We start from the raw sequence: 21647 nt of genomic DNA on the forward strand, positions 1-21647 counted from the left end.
CATCTCTTTCCAATACTAACCACTTTAGCATATCCAGCATTAAACCAAACAGCTGTCCTCAGCAGTGGATTTAAACAGAAGCAAAGCAAGGCATGGTTTAGGGAACAGGTGGAATACTTCAAATTCTCAGCCACAGCTCTAGTGCATCACCAAACTACGATAAGATGTAGCCATGGCAGCTAAAGCAAAATCAAAGCATTCTTAATTGTATAGGGGCACATGTGGTTTTAGGGCTGTACTTTGCCAAGCCCTGGTTTAAGACCTCAGTCCGTCTTAATCTAAGTCTTGCCTTTAATGCAGCACAGCTATTCCCAGAAAATGCAACATTAAAAGAAGTGGTGTCTGCATATATCTTTCTGTATATATTGAGCTACTTGCTACTGGATGGTAGAGAAATGTAAAAAATAAAAATAAAAAAATTAATGTATACCTCCATGTATCTGGCTTTCATAAAACCAACACACACTCCCATGTGGCAATAATGTTATTTAGTTTCTTAACTCCTTTTTTATTACAAGCCAGCATGATGACATTTTGCTTTAATACAGCTCAAGAAATACATGCATATTTTGAAATCCTTAGCCATAGCATTCTAATTCACTAGTTTTGCCAGAAAAATATTGAGTGTAGTTGCTAGAAAGAAAAATGAGATAGTTATTGTTTTAGTTTCAAGAGAAAGATGTCGTAAGAGGTGTGTGGCCATGCATAGTTTTTGCACTAAGCCTACTGGGGAAGCATCCCCCCGCCTCATCTCAAAACATGCGTACTATCTTGAGTTCAAGAACAAATCAATTTTTTTTTCTGTTTTGAAGAAGAACCCTGATTTGTGCACAACTAATTGACTAATTCAATTAGATATGAAGCTGCCCCCCTCACTCCTTACAATTTGGCTACATACAACACTGATTTGATAGCATTTGCATCAGACATGGCCACACAAACTGATCCCCCTTGGAATAGATTTTAAATCTGTTTTTATGTTATCATGTTTAAAATGACATTGCAGCAAATAACCAAGCAGCAAAAAAACGAAAACAAAACGGATCGCAGCCAGAAGTCAGTAAATGGCCAGATACGTATATGCAACACACATGTGGGACCAAAAATTAAAGCTCCCCCCATGTACACCTCCACACAGTCTATGTACATCTCAATACAACTGCTATATCTAGCACTCTCCAGATACTTTTGACTACGATTTTCATCATCCACCAGCCACTGTGCCACCCTCTTGCCATGATCACTGCATTACCCATCACACAACAGCCTACATTTTTTACTGGGCAAGCTGTGGATGAGGGGAGGTGTAGTCCAACCTACTTGAGGATTGTCGGATTGCAGAAAGCTGCCTAAACCATTGATAGCATAAATGTAATTGTTTAGCTATACTTTAAATGACAACTTACCTCTAAACATCATGTGTCTATTTCTCCACAGTGCTAGATGGTACGAACCAACAGTTTTATTCATATGCCAAACACTTGCAGAATGGTGTTCTTTGCAACAGGCAATTCACAAATCATTGGATTAAATTCAGTTGTGCAAAACAAAAAACTAAAGGGAGTAAAAATCCACTTCCATTTTTGTAACCCACCTCAACCCCTAAGAACACTTTGTTTTAAAAAAGAATTCAGCCACAGTCCCAGAACTTGTTTTAGAAGAGAACTGTCACTTGTGGATGTTCCCAGGAATTGAAATTATCATTTTGTGACCAAAGTTATTGTAAGTGATGGGGCAGTGGTTGTCACAATGAATTCTTGTGCTTCAAAATTTAGCACTGCACCACTATAGGCAATGAGGCATGTATTTATCTGTATGCATTTTACTGTGCGCCGTACTATAGTGCAAATGGCAAGCACTATCTTCAAAGAGTTTTCAGAGGAAACACTAACGGACTACAGTACAGTAAAGATCTGAAAGACCTGTATCACCTCATGTAGTCCTTTGAAAAATTAGGGCAATTTGCATCTTTGGAGATCCTATTACAGTCCAGCCTCCTTATCCATGGATTTGTTATCCACAGATTCAAGCATCCACAGCTTGAAAATATTCCAAAAATGTTTAAATTCCAAATAGCAAACCTTGATTTTCCATTTTATATAAGGGACACCATTTTGCTCTATTATTTTTAACGTGACTTGTGCATCTACGGATTTTGTTATCCACACGGGGGATCCTGGAACCAAACCCAGTTGATAATAAGATCCCACTGTGCATTTTATCCCACTCTCACAACTGTATAAATATGTTTTAGACCTGAGGCTATGGACATTTTAATTAAAACTACTTGATTAACCAACTAAGTTTTATACAACTAGATGAGAGGTCTAATAATAACAATGCACTGGTGGGGCAGTTAAGTAATGAAGAATTACCATTCCTAATCAAGTGCAGACATAAAGTGCAATAAAAGATGTATCTGTTATTGCATAAATTGAATTACACAGGAAGAGATACGTAGCCAATCACTGTAACCTTCCAAGTATCTCAAATGTAAATAGAATTGAAACCTATCACAGCAGAGCTAGGGCTCCTTTATTTTATTTTATTTTATTTTATTTTATTTTATTTTATTAAGTTTAAATGACAAGACGACTTTGAGCCCTCTTAGAAGATGATGTATAAATTGCTTAGAAATGCAAGCTTGGGGTTTGACTCATAAATGCAGATAAAAAACAATGCAGAGCACAGCCTTTTAAAAACACTAGCTTTCCCAGTGGACAGAATAACAGTGCAAGCTCAGAAGAAATCTTCATTAAATAGGTCTTACTTCTAGTTAAGTGCAGTCTTGTACTCACTTACCTGGGAATAAGGCCAGCGGAATATAATGGGTGCATCTGCACCTCAGAAATAATCTGGTTTGACACCACTTTACCTGCCATGACTCAATGCCATGGAATCCTGGAAATTGCCATTTGTTGTGGCATCAGCTATAGCAACAAACTATGCTTCCTAGAATCCCCCAGCATTGAGCCATGGCAATTAAAGTGGAGTCAAACCGGATTATTTCTACAGTGCGGATGCAGCCAATGAGGCTTCTGAAAAGAAGCCACACTATTACACTCCAATAACAGCTAATAAAAATACATTGTCTAAATTCACACACACACACACACACACACACACACACACACACACACACACTTCAACACACACACACACAGACACACACACACACAGAGAGAGAATAAAGTTAATATATGTGGTGATTCAGATTTTAGCTGTAAGCAAAGTAGATGGATACAGCCACACATCCCAAAATGCATTGGCAGCAGTCAGATTTTCTATCCTTCAGACATTTGAGGACCTTTAATGCAGCTGGGAAATCATAAGTTTCTGCAAGCTTCTGCAACCTACGCAGATGCAGAGTGAAGGCAGATGTCATATGAAGAGACAGAGAACTCACAAGAAAGCACTACCAGCAGGAGACTAGCCTTCTTCAAGCTTCACAATTTGATAGCCATCCCTTTTGCTCCATGTAGGCTAGCTATCTGTTTTTAAATATATAATAACAATTGCCTCTATATAGGTCTCAGTATCTATTCTTGAGTATGTAGTCTGAGGTGTTTTGTTCACAACCCAAAACAAAGCTGATACAGGTTGAGTCTCCCTTATCCAGAATTCCAAAATTGGAAATATTCCAAAATCCAAAATTTTTTTCATGGGTGTCTGAGATAGTGACACCTTTGCGTTCTGAAGATTCAGTGTATACAAATTTTGTTTCATGAACACAATTATTTTAAAACATTGAATAACACAACCCTCATGGGATGTTTATAAGGTATATGTGAAACATACATTAATTTTGTGCTAAGATTTGGGTCCATCTCCAATCACAGGTATTCCAAAATCCAATATACACATAATCTGGTCCCAAGGATTTTGGATAAGGGAGATTCAACCTATATTGCTATATTGTGGGTTGTGCCTGTTTTCAGTAGAATCGTAAGAACTGCTAACCAGACCCATAGGCAACACAGTGTCTTGGGAAGAATGAGGCAGTATTCTTTAACAAAGTGATGCCAATTGTGTACTCTAACCATAAGGCACTGAAATGGGATTACATGCATATACACATCTAAGTGATTCCATCTTTACTGTCATTATTTCATCCTATAGAATCTTGGAATCCTCAGTTTAAAGAGGGGAATGCTAGTGCCTTAGTAAACTGTAAATCCCAAAATTCCACAAACTGCAGCCATGGCAGTTAAAGCAGAATCTTAGTGCTATAACCATGTAGTGCAGTGGCATCACTAGGATTGGTGTCACACCCCCACACCCCCACTGACCTCCACCACTGATCAACCAACACCATACAGAATCCTTACTAACGTTTTCTGTACTAATGTTACTCATAAATTGTAATTCCCATATATCATTAAATGTAAAGGTAACAGTTGCAACATAAACAACTAGCAAAATTAAAATTACTGCTGGCCCTTCAGATTTGTGGCTTTCACTATTTCAGATCTGATTATTTGCGGTTTTGATTAATATGTTATTTCTACGAATCTCTAGGTCCTCCAGCACAACTCAGCCAGACACTGACCACAGAGTTGTGCTGAAGAACCTAGAAGTTCCTAGAGAAAACACTTCTCTAGGCATTTGTAAATTCTTCAGTATGCTGCTATGATCAACAGATGTTGACAGTAGAGTTGCACTGGAGAACCCAGAGATGCCCAGAGAGGTGCTCTCTTAGGTAAAAGGAGCAGTGTTTTTTAATTTGCAGTTTTTCCACATTCACAGGGGTCCTTCACCTCTAATCCCAGTGAATGTGAAGACCACTGCAGACCTTTAAATTACAATATCATATGCACAGCCTAAATGTATTTACATGTACGTAGTTTCATGTTGTTAAAGTGACCATTTTGGGGAAATGTGATGTTTTTAAATAACATTTTAAAAGATTTTTTTTAAAAAAATACATTTTTAATATTACATTTTACAATTTTAAAATTAAAATTAAAAAAAAAACCTCTCCTTTCTCCTCCCATTGGGCCTCACCCCTTTCACTCCATCTCTTCAGCATTTTAAAGGGACACAGGGGAATACCACAGCCGATTTCTGGCAAATAGGAATGTTTGAGGACAGCTGTGTCACCCCTCCCCCTTAGGGTGCAATTCGCACCCACTACTGAGGCCTTTGGTGTAGTGTGTGTGTGTGTGTGTGTGTATGGTTAAAGCCAACCTATGCTACAGGCAAAGGAAGCTGAGACTGGCAAATAAAAGATAATCTGCACTGCAGAAATAACCCAGCTTGACACAGCTTGATTTGCCATGGCTCTATCCTACAGAATCCTGGAATTTATAGTTTTGAGAGATATTTAGCCTCCCTTGTCAGAGCACTTTGGTGCCACAGCTAACTATCAATCCCAAATTCCTAAGAACTGAGCCATGACAGGTAAAGCAGTGTCAAACTGAATTATTTCTGCAGTGATTAGACTTAAAAGAGGCTTTGCCTCACGAGAATTCTTGTTAGCTTTTACATTATTTTTGATTCTTATTTTATTTACTTCCATCCCACCTTACTTCCAATATAGGGACTCAAGACAATTATACCTGTTATAGTCAAACCAAAAGTAGTTGTAAATACAGTCAGCCCTCCACATCTGCAGCTTTGACCTTTGCAGATTTTATTATTTATTGATTTAATTAATATGTTCTCCCTAGGAATCTATAGATCCTGCAGCATGACGCTATCTATGGCCAATGTCCACCAAAAGTCCCGATGAAGGACCTAGAGATTCCTAGAGAAAACACTTGTCTGGGAAAGCAGCCAAATGGCTGATAAGGTCAGCCTAGTTCCCAAACAAGCGAACCCCCGGCTAGCAGAGTCAGTGCAAGCAACACAGTCTTTCAGTTTAAAGGCAGTACCAAAAGAAGGATTATCAAAAGAGTTGTCAAACGGTCCAAGATTTGAGGTATCAGATAGGCAGGTTGATAAGGCAGTCCAAGGTCAAGGGTTCCAGATAATCAAGGCTTTGGTCCAAAAAGCCACGGGAGCCAGAGACAGAGTTGTTCCTCCAAGAAGGTCAGATAATCACTGACAACCAGACACTCATGCTCCAGATGCCTAAATAGGCAGGCACAGGCGTTCAGGTTGTGTGGTTACCAACTCGTTTCTGATAAAGCCTCCGTGATCTGCGAAGGCCCTCCCTTTTGGCTCGATGCTCCCTGAAGGTAGGCACAGTCCCCTGATCCTCCTCTATGTCCACAGCCTCGGCCCCAGACAGACTTGGCTGCTGAACCTCTGGAGAGGCCACAGACTCTGCTACAGCAGAGCTAGGGCCGGCCTCAGGCTCCCCAATTGCAGGCTCTGGTCCCAGAGGCTCTGGCTCATCTTCTCAGTCCTCTGAGTCATCCTCCAGGCTGGGCATGACAACACTTGCCTGGGCATTTTTAGGTCTTCCAGTGCAAATCTATAGTGACTTTTGACTGATGTAGACCACAGATTTGCCCTGGAGGATGTATAAATCCCTAGAGAGGTATCCCTCAGGTAAAAAAAAAAGTGTTTTTATTTTTTCCACTTTCACGGGGGTCCTGTTCCCCTAACTCCAGAGAATGTGGAGGGTTCACTGTACTTGGCCAAGATCCTGCAGATCATCTGTAGATCCCAATGTATCCACTATCTAGACCACTGGTCTTCAAACTTTAGTCTTCCAGATGTTTTGGACTGCAGTTCCCATAATTCCTGAACGTTGATCAAGCTGACTGTGGCTTCTGGGAGCTGAAGTCCAAAACACCCAGAGGGCCAAAGTTTGGGAACCACTGATCTAGACAGAAGCAGGAATCATGTGGACCACAAGATGTGACTGGGCTGCAACATGTCAGAGGTTGGCACTCTGACTCAAGACATTCGAGGAAGCTGGCATCAACCTGAGCTAAGCCAACACACTTGCTCTTATTAGGAAGCCAGATTTCCATCCCACCTGTCTTCCACCCACATTTTGGCTCTGCAAACTTGGCATCCCTCCCATTTCGGATGTACTCTTATTTTTTTTAGTCCTATCTTTAAGGGAAAAGCCACATTTATGAACCTCTTTTCTTAGAAACCGCTCTAACTGATTCCTGGGGAACTTCATTTAAAGAAAGCGCAACTGAGAAAATGAGTTACGTAATTATAGCTACCCAAAGCAGGTAATAATTAAACTTGCTGGCAAAGGAAACTGTTCTTAGAGCAAGAACAAGCCACCCTCCAGAAGCAGCAGAGGTCCTCAACCTGCAAGGAAAACCCCCGCAGCCTCCCAAGTGTGAACTTGTGCGGTATTTTTTATTCACACACACACAGCTTTCACTTCAAGGATTTAATAAAGCCAAACAAATGCTGTTTTTAGGCACCGTCTTTCATGCATTTATACAATTCAGTGCTCTTATTTCCAGCCCTTGTAATACAGACCAGTTTGACAACGCATTAAGAACCTACTGGACTCTCCAGGACTTTAAATGTCTCTCTTCTGGACCAGCTGGGCATCTGACTTGTGCTGCGTCTGCACTGCAGAATTAATACAGTTTGATGCAGCTTTTAACTGCCATGGCTCAATGTTATGGATTTCTGGGTTCTGTAATTTTGTGAGATCTTCAGCCTTCTCTGTCAGAGCGCACTGGTGACGCAACAAATTACAGGAACTCACAGGATGGGGCCATGGCAGTTAAAGTGGTGTCAAACTGGATTATTTCTGCAGTGCAGAAGACTGGTTACATGGCCTTTTCCTGCAAGGGCCCAACCAGTGTTCAAAATTAGGCATTCTCACAACCCAGGGACATTCAAAACTCCTTCCTCTATGTGAGTCAGGCACCTGAAGCATAGCGACACGTCCTTACTCGGAAGCAACATAAGTTCAAAACACACTGCAGAAAAATCCACTTTGAGACAGCTTTAATTGCCCTGACTCAGTGCGGAATCCTGAGAACTGTAGTTCTGTAGTCCCCATACAGACTGCCAAAATAAAGCTGCTTTGGGTCACTTTGGAGGTATGCTGTTAACTGATGCAAGCGTCCTAAGAGTCCGGAAGCTGCTCCAAAGCTGTGCTCCAAAGGTGTCCTTAGGACTGGATCGTGGCTTCTGGACTCTTAGGACGCATGCATCATTTAAACAGCATACATCCAAAGTGACCCGAAGCAGCTTTATTTTGGCCTGTCTGTATGGGGCCAATAGGAGGAGAGGCAGGGGGACCAACCAGATCTGTCCTACATTTTTGCCTTCTGTCCGGGGGGGGGGGGGATTACAAAATGTCCTCCATGTAAGGCATGACCAAGAAGCATGAATTTTTATTTACATGCAAAGTGACCAAGGTTCCTCCTTTTCCAAGACACAACTTACATTTCAGTCTTCTGTCCAGGAGGTAATCCAAAATGTCCTCCATTTTGAGCATGACTATGAACCATGGATTTACCTTTGTATGAGTGCTTCGAGCTTTTATTTGGTCATGTCCTACATTTTCATTCAACATCCAAATTTTGCAGTGCGTTGTTTTGCAATTAAGACATGCGGAGGGCTCGAGGGCAAGTCACGCTCTCTCAGCCTCAGAGGAAAGCAAAGGCAAACCCCTCTGAATAACTCTGGCCATGAAAAACCTTGCAATAGGGTCACCTTAGGGTTGTCATAAGTCAGAAATGACTTGAAGGCACACAACAACAACAGACTAGCTATCCAACTCTGAAGAGCTTTGGCTAACATAAGCTTCAGGTCACACTCTCTCAGCCTCAGGGGATGGCAATGGCAAAAAAAATCCCTCTGAACAAATCTATCCAAGAAACCCCATGATAGGGTCGCCATAAACCAAAAACAACTTAAAGACACACAACATACACAACAATAACAACAGACTAGCCCCCAGCTCTCCAAGTCACACTCTCTCAGCCTCAGAGGGAGCCGAAGGCAAACCCCTTCTGAACAAATCTTGCCACAAGAAAACCCCAGGATAGGTTCCCCTTTGGGTCCCCATAAGTCAGAAACGACTTAAAGACACACAATATACACAACAACAACAACAACAACAACAACAACAGACTAGCCCTCTGCTCTCCAGATCACACTCTCTCAGCCTCAGAGGGAGGCAAAGGCAAACACCCCTGAACAAATCTTGCCAAGAAAACCCCAGGGTAAGGTCACCATAAGTCAAAAACGACACCACACACACACACACAACAACAACAACAACAAAACTAGCCCCCAGCTCTCCAAGTCACACTCTCTCAGCCCCAGAGGGAGGCAAAGACAAATCATCTGAACTACTCTAGCCAAGAAAGATCTGGTGGTAGGGATGCTAGACTTGAAGGCACACAACAACAAGAACAACAACAACAACATTTTTAACAATTGTATCTGCTGCTTATTCTTAAATATGCATCATATGGTTTTATTAGGCTGTCATCAGCAACAAGATAATGCTGGAGGAGGGAAAGGGGAAAGGAGGAGCAAGAGGCTGGGAATACAGAGCAAGAAGAACTCACCTGGGTTGCAAATGGCAATCTGCTACTGCCTTGGAGGAGGCTTAGCGCTGCTGCTGCTGCTCTGTCTCTGGCTACTCTGGCAGCAGCAGCGTGGGAAGTGGGAGGGTCCTCGGGAAAGCCACGCCCACAAACCCCGTAGTCACGCCTCTTCGGCAAAAACCAGGCAGGTAGGCTGATTCCCGCGTGGCGCAGCGGTTAGGACGTTGGACTAAGAAGCAGAGGGTCGAGGGTTCGAGACCCGCCTCGGCCACTAGTCACAATCTCTCAGCCTCAGATTAAGGCCAAGGCAAACCTCAGGGGATTAAAAAAAAAACCCTCTGAAGAAACTTGTCCTTAGGGGTCTCCACAAGTGAAAAATGACTCTTGGAGGCACACAACAAGGAGAGCAATAGGGGACTTGAAGGTGCACAACTGCAAACAGTGACAAGTCACACTCTCAGCCTCAGAGGCAGGCCAAGGCCAAGGCAACCCCCCCTTCAAGTCACCTTGAGTCCCTGTATTGGAAGAAAGGCAGGATATAAGAAAATAATAATAATAATTACCAAATTTTATTTTATTTATGTTTGTCAAGGATTTATATATATCCCGCCTTTCTCCCATTCAAGGCAAATTACGACAATCCATTTCATCAGATGCAAGGACTATGAGCCTCAATTCTGCAACAGATGGGTGTCCATCAACATATGAACAAAAACATGGGGGGAAATTGTAGAGGTTGGAGAAAAATACCAATAAAATGTTACACAGACAGTCTGTGACATTACAGGTAACCATAAAACATACAAATAGGCTACCTTTCACAATAGCAGTAGTTGAGGATAACACAGTATCACTATTCTTGAGCAAATCATTCTTGCCATGGGACTGAAAAATCATTGTCTCTGTTCTGACTTAAATTAACAAATTAAACTCTGACAGCTTACAATTTTATAATCTGAATTTCCCAGTGAAGTCCCTTTGTGCCAGGAAAGATATCATAAGATTAATCACAGAGTGACTTGATATGATGAAACATTCCCCTACCATTTACTGAATATTGTACTTCCTGACATCCAACCTGGAACACAGAAGGCCACTGTGAACATATGCTAAGCACATGTATTGCACCGAAAGCTGAGCAAGTGAATGATTTGTTGATATTTCATAGTCTTGGAAATTATTGCATTGTTGTTGTGTGCCTTCAAGTTGTTTCTTACTTATGGCAACCTATCATTGGATTTTCTGGGGCTGAGAGTGTGTGACTGACCCAAGGTCACCCAAGGGTTTGCATGAGTTTGAATTGAATCCTAATCTCTAGAGTCAAAGTCGGATGCTCAAACCACTTCTGACCCTCACAGTAAGCATGTTTTCCAGTGGTGATTTATTATCCAGTGGTGATTTATTATCTGTTACACATCTTAACTGTCCCATACCTTCCGCATATTATTGGACCTAAAGTTCATAGTTCCTCACTTCTGGCTCTGCTGGCTGAGGCTGCTTGGAGTCCAACAACATCTGGACAACCAAATAATCCCCATCAATACCATACAGCAAATAATTCAGCCTTCTTTTAGTAAGAAAGCTGAATTCAGTTAATTAGAGAATGTCTTGTGAGCTGCAGGCCAGTAATAGGCGGAACCAAAGGCAAAAGGATGAAACCAAATATACCAGCATAGGCTGTTTCCACATGTCAGAAATAACCCGGTTTGATACCACTTTAAGTGCCCTGGCTCAGTGCTATGGAATTCTGGGAATTTAGAGCTCTGCTCTGGGATCACAACAAACTCCAATTCCCAGAATTCAATAGCACTGTGCCAGAGTAGTTAAAGCAGTGTCAAACCAGGTTATTTCTGATGCATAGATGCAGCCATATTTTACCATAATAGTTCTTATTTCCAGTTCAGCCTTTTAGAGTGGGAGAAAACCAGTACAAAAGCTGGGAACCCTTCCCCTTATACAATGGTATAATGGGAAGAGTGTATGTTCAGGGCTGTGTGTGTCTACATTTAGCCACTGAAGGGCCAGGCTCAGCCCCAGGGATTCAGGAAATTCAGTACAGATGGTACCTTGAATTAAATTCTTCTCAGCTGCAGAATATACCAATTTGAGCTGTATACAAGTAAAGGAAACATCATTTAGCATCTGAATTTGCCCGACTCAATTATACACAGAATTTCAGTAATGGCACCAAAGATGCAAAAGGTACAATCATGAACAGTGACAGAGAAGGCGGATGCTAGATGGTTATCTAAACCCGTTGCTTTGTCTTCTCAAAGAGGTTTGTTTATATGTGGATTTCTTCCAATGAATCTTTCACAAATAGTCAGGGCAAATTTGATTCGGAGGAGTGTCTTTAACACACAATAGTTGTGCATCAATTAAGAATAAGTGCAGTGTTTACTGAAAGCATAAAAAGTCAAGGTACAGATAACAGGCAAAGTAAACAAGGATAAGCCTTCATATGTCTTTTGTTAATTATAATTGTGTTTTTGTTGTATTATCTATGGCTCTCCCTTATGTAGCCCCATCTAGCTTACTATGGTTTTCTCTGACTGGAAGGATCTCTCTACTCAATTTATGTGTTTGACTCCAGTTCCCAGCATCCCCAAGCAGCATGATGTGGAGGGCATACAATTGAAGGATGCTGTTATATAGCATGATTAGGGAAGTGATGGCCCTCCAAATGATGTTAGATTTCATTTCCCATCACCATTGGCCAGCATGCTAACAGAGGTTGGTGAGCATTGTAGTCAAGCTTGGCGAATGGCTGAAGATTGTGGGGGGATGTAGTCAAACACACCTGGAGTCTACCCAATTGTGGAAGGTTGCTTTAATTCTGCGGCATTTTAGTGTACAGACATACCTCAGGGCCCAAACAGACAGGCCAAAATAAATATGTTTAAAGCAGATGAATTTCAATGGAAGAAGCTTTAAAGGTTCGACATTTTTTGCCTTATTCAAGTAAGGCTTACCTGACTAGTTTTTATTATTATTATTATTTCTCAAGTGCATATTGTTTGTTTTGAATAAAAAGTTTCCTGAAAGATATTGGACTGTTCTTTTTGTGGTTTAGGAACCTATCCCTATTCTTTTCATGTTACCTCTGCCTCTGCCACCCAATTTTTTTTTGTCAAAGAAGTCATGCTTAATAACATGATTCTATGATTCTATGTCTATTTTGTTACTGGGGTTTACCTACCTGTATTAGACCACGAGGAACATTACAATGAGGACAGCATGGGATTTCACAGGGCCTCTTTTCCAATATAATTTTAAAGCTTCCTCCCATAGCTGTTCTGAAAATGTTGTGTTTATATTTGTACTGGTCTGTGACCGTAATAAAAATTCTATTCTGTTCTGTGTTTACGTAATATGAGTATTTATCCTTCTTTCTTGTTATCATTTAATCGGAGAGTGGTGGAGTCTCCTCTTTGATAGGGTCACCATAAGTCAGAATCAACTCGGAGACACATAATAACAACAAAGCTATGCTTTCACATACACACACACATATGACTGTTGACTCTCTTATAAAAAATGTTGCTGGCTCCTTAATCACAAAGTCCCCCCCCCCTTTACCATTATTGGGAATCTACATGCAAATAGTGCTCTTTTCTCTCCTACTATAATTTGCAGTTCTTAGTTTGCTTATGCTGTATGCTGTAACCTGAACACCCTGTAAAGAAAAGTCACAATAGCCTTTTCAAGACTCTTGTCACAGTGTACTAGGGGTATTTTTTTCTCTCTCTCCCCCTCAGTCCCTTTCATAGACTGGCAATTACCCACAAAAGTCGCTATAATTGTAACTATCCTGCCATGCCTCACACAGTATGAAAATACCATGTGCCCACACTATATTATTTAGTAGTAGGTCTAAATACCATCTCTGCATACTAAGATACACAGTTCTTCAACAATACACAAGTGTATGTTTATGCAAGTATTCTTTATTTCAGACACTTTGTGGGTCACAAATACTCTTTGGTCATGAGGAGTTCCATGATAAACAGTTACACTATTCATCGACCTTCTTTTTAATTCCCCATGACAGCTTGCCACCCTTATCCTAAATATATTTACCAAGCAGTGGGCTTGTTTCCAAGTAAGGTTGCATTAGCAATTATTCCGATGCATTTGATTTTGAAAAGCAAGGCCAGAACAATGCAGGGGAAACCCCGTTGTATGGAATTATGCAAAATTCAATGGAGAATGACAGGCAAAGATATCAAGATTTTATGTAGGACTGTGGATGGCACACTCTTTGTGCCTTAAAATTATTTTACTTGCCCTCCTAAAAAACAAAACCACCCTCCTCCTTTCTTTTGGATGTTCTTGACAGCAACACTCAAGATGATTATACTAGCTGTGCTAAGAAGTGCTGATCCTGCCAAAGAAATAGTTTATGACGAAAGAAGTGGAATACTGGAAAATCAGCACAGGAGCTTCTGGGCTCAGTACGGTAATTGTATTTGGAGTGGTGCTGGTGGTGGCATTGCAGTCCTTAGATATGCGGGAGCCCTTCTGAACCCTCCATGATTCTCATTGAGAAGGTTTGATTTCTAAAATGAGAATTGTGTATGTTACGTTATAAGTCATTGCCATTTTCCTCTTTCTTCTTTCAGGTCTTTTCCACTTCAACTCCCACAAGCACCCAGAGAGTTTGACCAACAGCCAGCAATTCTGGAAGTTGAAGTCCAAAACCTCTCGAGGTCCAAACTTTGGGAATGTCTGACTTCTAAGCCATATAAAGGCCCAATTTTGCTTGGCTAGCAAGAACCAGAATGGGCCTATGGACTCAACACCCAAGATGTTTCCTGGACATGTCCTACAATGCCAGGACACATCTCAGAAATTATGGACCGAGCCTATATTTCCAGGATAATTCCCACATTTACAAAAGATAGGACAATTTGTTCTTGTGTTCCACTTCCTCTTTTTACAGGACTAGATTTTTAGGGTATGCCCCTCTTAGAAAATTTTTAGTACAGCCATAATCTGTCGGACACATCCTATATTTTTAGGAGAGACGTGCACATGGAGAACATTCCCATTTAGGACAATCCAGGTTTGGAGGACAGTCCTGTGTGTCTAGGATGGTCCTACCGAGGACAGTCTTATATTTCTGGGGCAGTCCTGCATGTGGAGGATTGTCCTATGTATTACATTCCAGGTTTGGAGGACAGTAATACATGCCCAGGGTGCTGCTACTTCAAACAATCCAGGTTTGGAGGACAGTCCTCCATGTGGAGGACTCATAATACATGTGGAGGCCATTCTATACTTCTAGGGCCCTCATCCAATATTTCCAGGACCCCACCTAAATTTCCAAGACACATCCCACATTTACACAGTAGACTATAATGCATTACTATTTTCCTCTACATACATCTTTCTTTCTTCCTCTAGGTCTTTTCCACTTCAACTCCAAGAAGCATCCAGAGATTTTGCCCAACAGTCAGAAATTCTGGGCCCTGACGTCCAAAACCTCTCAAGGTCCAAAGTTTGACAATGGCTAAGCTATATAAAGGCCTAACTTTTGTTGGTTAGCTAGAATGAGAATGGGCCTATGAAGCCAACAGCCAACACATTTCATGCACACATCCTGCATTGTCAGGACAGATGAATATCTGGACCTGCTCTACATTTTCAGGACTTGTCCACATTTAAACAGTAGAGTACACTTCATCCTTTTGTTCCTTTCTAGAGGAGTAAATGGGTCACCTCATGTTGTAGGACAGTTGAGGACATGTGGGGGAGGGTCCTATGTAGGAGAATCCAAATTTGGAAGATGGTCCTACTCGTGGTGGATGGTCCTATGTGGGACAATCCAAAATTGGAGGACAGCCCTGCATGTGGAGGAGGGTCCTATGTAGGAGAATCCAAATTTGGAAGATGGTCCTACTCGCGGAGGATGGTCCTATGTAGGACAATCCAAAATTGGAGGGCAGCCCTACACGTGGGGCGCAGCTCTACGTAGGACAATCCAGTGGTGGTTCAGCAAGTCTAGGATGGTCCTACCTACAACAGTCTTCTATTTCCAGGAAACGACTGTATGGGACACTTTTGGAGGACAGAACTATAGCTTCAGGCGGACTGGTAGCTGCGCAAGAGGAGGTAGCCAGATATTGCAATAAGAACATTGAGCTAAAATAATACAGAAATTTCTTATACTGTTTTAAGAAGAAAAGATCCTATAATTTTGGTTTCGGTTACTCATAGTGAATAATGCTTCAGATCAGTTATCCCTGTTCTGGTGCCTTCCAGATGTTTGCTAACTATGGTCAATGGAAGTCATCACTCCAAACATCTGGATGGTTGGAGAGAGCTGCTTTTGATAGCAGGTGGCTATGTAGCTTCCTTGTGCATTTGACTGATTTAAAATAGAGTTACAATTCCTTGCTTTTCTCCGTAGAACATTATATTTATTTATGTATTAGAGTTCTGAGGTAACAAGATAAAAAGTGTTGTTGTTTATTCTGCAACTGACTTAACACAACTAAAATTTGGAAAGTTTTAAAAAATATTTCCACTAGAGGGAGCAATTGCAATACATTACAATATAGTTTCTAGATTTGAATTAGCAACTTCCCTAGTTATTTCTTTTTTAAAAAAGGATATATGTGACTTATTGTAAACCAAAATACAGGTTTATGGAACCTTGAAATAGACAACTCTTTAAAGCAGGGATGGAAAATGTATTGATAACTCCAATGATATGAGATTGCATCTCTCCTCATCACTAAACAGCATAGCCAGCAGTGATGGGTGATAAGAGTTGAAGTCGCAAAAACTTGAGACTGTCCATATTCTAAAGGAAGGAATATCCCAAATAATAAAACATATCTGACTGCTAAGAAGATTTCATTTACATTTCAAAGCAAACCAACCTGTTGCACGTTGTTCTCAGTTAAGAAAGTACAGAGGAATATCCATGTTATTAGACAATGGTTATCCCTTGGATTTTGCACTTGTCCAAAATGTGGAGTGTAGTTCTCAACTCAAAAAAATATACTAACATCCTTGTAAAATATACATATTTGGAACCTTGTGAGAAAATACGTTCCAAGGCTGTTACTAAAAACTGAATGTTCATGAAGAGTTTTAATTTTTCTATTTTTGCAGATTAACTCAGAAACAGGATGGAATAGTGCTATGAAGTAACACGTGCAAAACCATCCTGGGCCAGAAAGATACTGATCTGTCTATCTGTACTAATCCAGTGACTGTAACTCTAAACAGCATTGGAGAAAGGTTGCTCACAGATTTATTAGGAATGGGGTGACTGACTAAAATCTCTCTCTCTTTTTTTTCCCCCCACTGAGATGACAAAGCAGACAGTTTTCTAGCATACACAGTGTTTCGCTGAGATTAAAAACTTTCCTATTTCACAGCATTAAAACATAGGTAATCTATATCTGAATACACAAGATACAAAAGAGGACAGAACTGTGCATTCAAGAACTCTGTAGAAGTGGGCATATAAATAGGTGCAGTTCTTTTAATCTTGGCCTGGTTCTATTTGCAAGAATGATATTATCCGCAAATTTTCAAGCAACGCTACTGCGCTTCTTTGCATATGAGCTCCACCAGGCAACTGCAGTACTAGACTGCATTTGCTTTCCAATGCAATGCTGGAGGCTTCTGTTTGATTTTCTACTTCTTCCTACCATAGAGTTACACACCACAGAACACAGTGAATGCACTTTAAATTATTTTTCATCCTGTGCTCCAAAATGAGAATCTCCTTTCAGTTTCAGCGTTCTTTTGGACAACTAAAAATATACCTGGGGCAGTTGTGGAAGTACATTCACTGTACTTGTTCACATGTATAAGTTTCTGCCACCCAGAAACAAGCAAGGAGCCAAATATCCTCTTCTGAGGCATATTTTTATTAACTGGAAAAGTTAACAAGGTTTTTCAATTTAAAGTTTTGGTTTATAATATTCGGTAACTGTCTGTCTTTAGTTGGACATTTGCCCACCTCCGACTCACATTTTTATGTGACCTCTAATGCCTTAAAGTGCCATGTAGAGATTCTTGAAGGTGGAGGAGCACTATAATGGATGAGTCACATCCAGACATCCTCAATTGAGCTTTCTCATTGACCATGCTATAAGGCAGTGGTTCTCAAACTTTGGTCTTGGACTGTGACTCCTAGAATCCCCAACCTTTGTCCAGGATAGCTGGGGCTTCTTGGAATTAAAAGACCAAATCATATAGTCATAGAATCATAGAGTTGGAAGAAATCACAAAGGCCATCCAGTCCAACCCCCTGCCATGCAGGAAATCTAAATCAAAGCATCCCCGACAGATGGCCATCCAGCCTCTGTTTGAAGACCTCTAAGGAAGGAGACTCCACTACACTCTGAGGGAATTTGTTCCACTGTTGAACAGCCCTTACTGTCAGGAAGTTCCTCCTAATGTTGAGGTGGAATCTCTTTTCCTATACCTTGCATCCATTGCTCTGGGTCCTAGTCTCTGGAGCAGCAGAAAACAAGCTAGCTCCCTTCTCAATGTGACATCCCTTCAAGTATTTAACATCTAAAAGTGCAAAGGTTCAGTACCACAGTTCTAAGGCAATGTTGACAAATAGATGACTTTCCAGATGTTGTAGGACTCTCAAATCATCCTTGACCATCGGCCAGTGGACCAGGTTTGATGGGAGCTCAAGTTCCATGGTGCTTGGAGAGCCACGTTTATCCTGGCCCTGCTCTGAGCTCCAGTTCTAAAACCATATAGTTATGCTTTTGAGTGCAGAACAGGTTTTCCCACAATGCCCATAATGTGTGCCCAGTCTAGATTGGGATTGCAGCAGAGGATGAAATGTTAAAGTCCTCCGCTCTGTGTGGACAATTTATGCAAGAACAACCCTGCACTCAAGAACAATGACATGTAGCTGTTTGGCCCTAAGTACATATTTAATGTCTGAACACTGATTTGGTATTTGAGTGGATCCTCTTACAATGCTGAAAGACTAGAAAGGACCCAGAGAAACCCAAAAATTCCCAGCAGCTTCTTCGGCTATTCATGACAAATCGGCAGAGAAACCTTGAGAGTTAGTTGTTGCTGTGGAAACAGCCTTGATCTGGAGGGATAATTTTAAATTGCCCATGTTAATCTATGCTGTCCTAATTAAAATCAAATTTCAAAACACATTTTACATGTAGTTTCCAAATATGTTTTCCCAGAAAATTCACATTACTTTGGGTTGGATCCTGACTCAGTCATATTTAGAATAAACCCACTAGAACCAAGGGGACATCAGGAAGTAATCACTTAACCCCCATTTATTTCAATAGATCTTCTCTAAGTATGAGAGCCAGTGTGGCATAATAGTTTGGGTATTGGACTATGACTCTGGAGAGCAGAGTTCAGATCCCCACTCAACCATGGAAACCCACTAGGTGACCTTGGCCAAATCACACTCTCTAAGCCTCAGAGGATGGCAATGGCAAATCCTCTTCTGAAGAAACTTGCCAAGAAAACCCCATGATATGGCTTTAGGATCACCACAAATCAAAAACAGCTTGAAGGCACACAACGAAGTATGATGAAGCCTGGATCCAACTTGTTAATATGTTTTTAAAAAACAGCCTGCTTTACCAGAAATACATTGTGTATATATTATCCACAGTAATTAAACTATATATATATATATGATTTCCCATTGAACAAAAAGTTAGGTGTTAGTAATGCAGTATTTGAAAATAATATAGTATGTATCTATAGCCTGGGCCCTAAATTTCTAAAGAAGCATCTACTCCCATATCAATTTGTACATATATTAAGAAGATTGGAAGAGACTTTCTCTGTCTTATAGCTGCAAATATCTGCAAAAAGAGCACCAAATGAAGCTGGGCAAGATGGGGCAGACACATTGGGTAGGAAGTGCTGAGACACAACGGTAAAATCCCTGGAACCCTCCTCCCCCAGCTTTCCATATGTCCTCATCTATACTTCCTGACCTGTCCTAAGTTTCCTAAACTAAGCTGATGCCTCAAGTGTTATAGTAGATACATTCCCACCAACTGCTAGTTCAATTGTCTTCTGTATGTGGAGGGGTGTCTTTTGAAACACAGGCAAGCATTTAGAAGGAAAAAGACCAAGTTACAATAGACCAGATTCTATTGCTCAAGTAGGGGTGGTTAATAGCAAGCTAGGAGTCACATCTATTGTCCTTCCTCTCCTTCAGAATACACTCTGTCCTGTGCTACTCAAAGTGGTGACCCCAGACGGGTGCCAAATCGCAAGCCATTGACTCCCAGACCATAGAATTATTTCATCAAAGAAACAAAATGCTGCAGCCAGTGACTAGAAATATGGTATCTAGCACAGTAGAAAAAACAACTGCCAGCCCTCCACAGTGGCATCCCATGAAGCATTGTTTTATCCCATTTTGCTCTTGGGTGCATCTGAGACCCTTACACTATTGTTATTTGAAGAGCTTGAAAAAGTTATTCAAACCACAACACCCTGCATCTCCAGGCCAGTGTGGTCTCTGGGAAATTCTGGTTCAAAAAGGGAACTTTTTTCCCTTTGGTTATTGCCACAAATTCCTGCATGGCACTGCCCCTGCTGCTATGGCACATATACTATAGGACTACCAGATTTCCATACTCAAGGCATTTTAAATATGTTTGTTATGGTTATGCTATATTTCAGGGTTAGCCCTACTATTAAGCAGAGAGAGACAGCATTACCAGGTGACAGAGCTGAAGCATGTGTGCATTTGGGGAAAGGAACATCAGTGATGACCCTTTGGACATTCCATCTGAAGCTACCAGGCATTTGTCACTGTTGGAAGACAGGGCTGTAGGTGCCATGTTGCCTGATCAGTGTCACAAAGCTAGACTCCTGTCTTCAGGTGTGCTGAAGGATGTTTCTCTCATGCCACTGATGCTAATCCATTTAACTTCAGATATGGAAGCGGGATCCGTATTATCTTTCATTTCCAGCAGCAAAATGAGACGGGATGGCCCAACTAGCAAGACAGCAATGGTGGGAGTAAAATGGTGGTGTTAAGGGTGAAAACAGGAGTAGTGTGTCAGTGAAATGCTAGAGACACAAATGCCCATCATCCATGTTGCTGTCGGGTGAATCCTCATTTTACATTTTTTTTCTTGGATGAGCTTGTCACTAAAACTTAAGCTTTGTTTTGTTTTTCCATGCGGCTGTTATTGCTTTTATTTGTTAGTCACCAGGAATGGTGCAAATTCATTGGAAACTGTCTGTTACTGACATTGTTGTATTGCTAATAGGGTCATCTTTGTTTTTAACTGTCAGCCACCCCAAAAGGTGTACATTATTGGAGCTTGCTACCGTTACTGATAGTTTTTAATTTTCATTTTTAAGGGGATTTAAAATTTTGTATTAATTGTTAACCTTCCTGAGCAATGCACCGGAAGGTCAGGAGATAAGAAATAAATATAGTGTAAGAGCTGCGCAGAAGCAGCTGCTATCAATTGAGGGATTAGGTTTAGGACTGGAGACCCTAATTTGGGCCTTGAATGATTTGGGGGGTTTATCAGGAGATGCCAGGCCTCTTTTCTTTGCTCTCCAGCCAGCCCTGCTTCTCAGTTGGGTGTTCTCCCAACATAATTTCTGCTGACACTAAATTTGAAAAGATAGGGGGGAGGAGGGAAAAAGCAGGGCATAAAGCTACTACAATAGGTTAAATCCAGTTGTAGTGAATGGGTGCTTATCCAGGGGAAACAGCTGCCAAAAACATGGCAGTTCTTCTTGTTTTCCATGTATAATAATGAAGTTTGCACTAATCCATGAAATCAGCTATTTCATGACTACCTCTTTGAAATGACCCTAAGGAGAAAAATAAAACTCGAAGGCATACTGTACGGTCATCCTTCTTAGAGACAGAAGAAATCACTATAAACTACTGATACCCTGATACACATGTCAATAGACAACATGACTGTCATGTTTTACAATTTTTAAAGGTTTCACATCGCATCCTTGGTATGGGCTGACTAGCTTAGACATTAGTGGGGAAAGCATCATATGTCTTTGTAATTCAGTCTCTCTCTCTCTCTTTTCTATAGATTCGTCATAACTGGAAAAATCAGTAGCCAAATGCAACTTCCTTATCCAGGTAGATTGTCTTCACTGAAATGAATTAACAACATGGACATTCTGGGATTATGGTAATGTGTGTTATGGGTCAATGGAGAAGTTAGAAAGCCCTCTTTGTTTAAGTGGCTT

At 41.0% G+C, this 21647-nt stretch overlaps 1 protein-coding gene across 3 annotated transcripts in view; it reads right to left on the bottom strand.

Moving 5' to 3' along the window:
• The window catches only part of WIPF3 (WAS/WASL interacting protein family member 3), a 48227-nt gene extending 38694 nt beyond the window's left edge, over positions 1 to 9533 (bottom strand). For all 3 annotated transcript variants that reach the window (XR_016281933.1, XR_016281932.1, XM_089533017.1), the window contains exon 1: positions 9453 to 9533. The gene's annotated coding sequence lies outside the window, so the exon portion shown is untranslated. The remainder of the gene's footprint in view (positions 1 to 9452) is intronic.
• Positions 9534 to 21647: the final 12114 nt, after the last annotated feature.

Source organism: Sceloporus occidentalis, unplaced genomic scaffold (genome assembly GCF_023333645.1).
Source record: "Sceloporus occidentalis isolate IW3139 unplaced genomic scaffold, rSceOcc1.0.p SCAF_7, whole genome shotgun sequence".
NCBI lineage: Eukaryota > Metazoa > Chordata > Lepidosauria > Squamata > Phrynosomatidae > Sceloporus > Sceloporus occidentalis.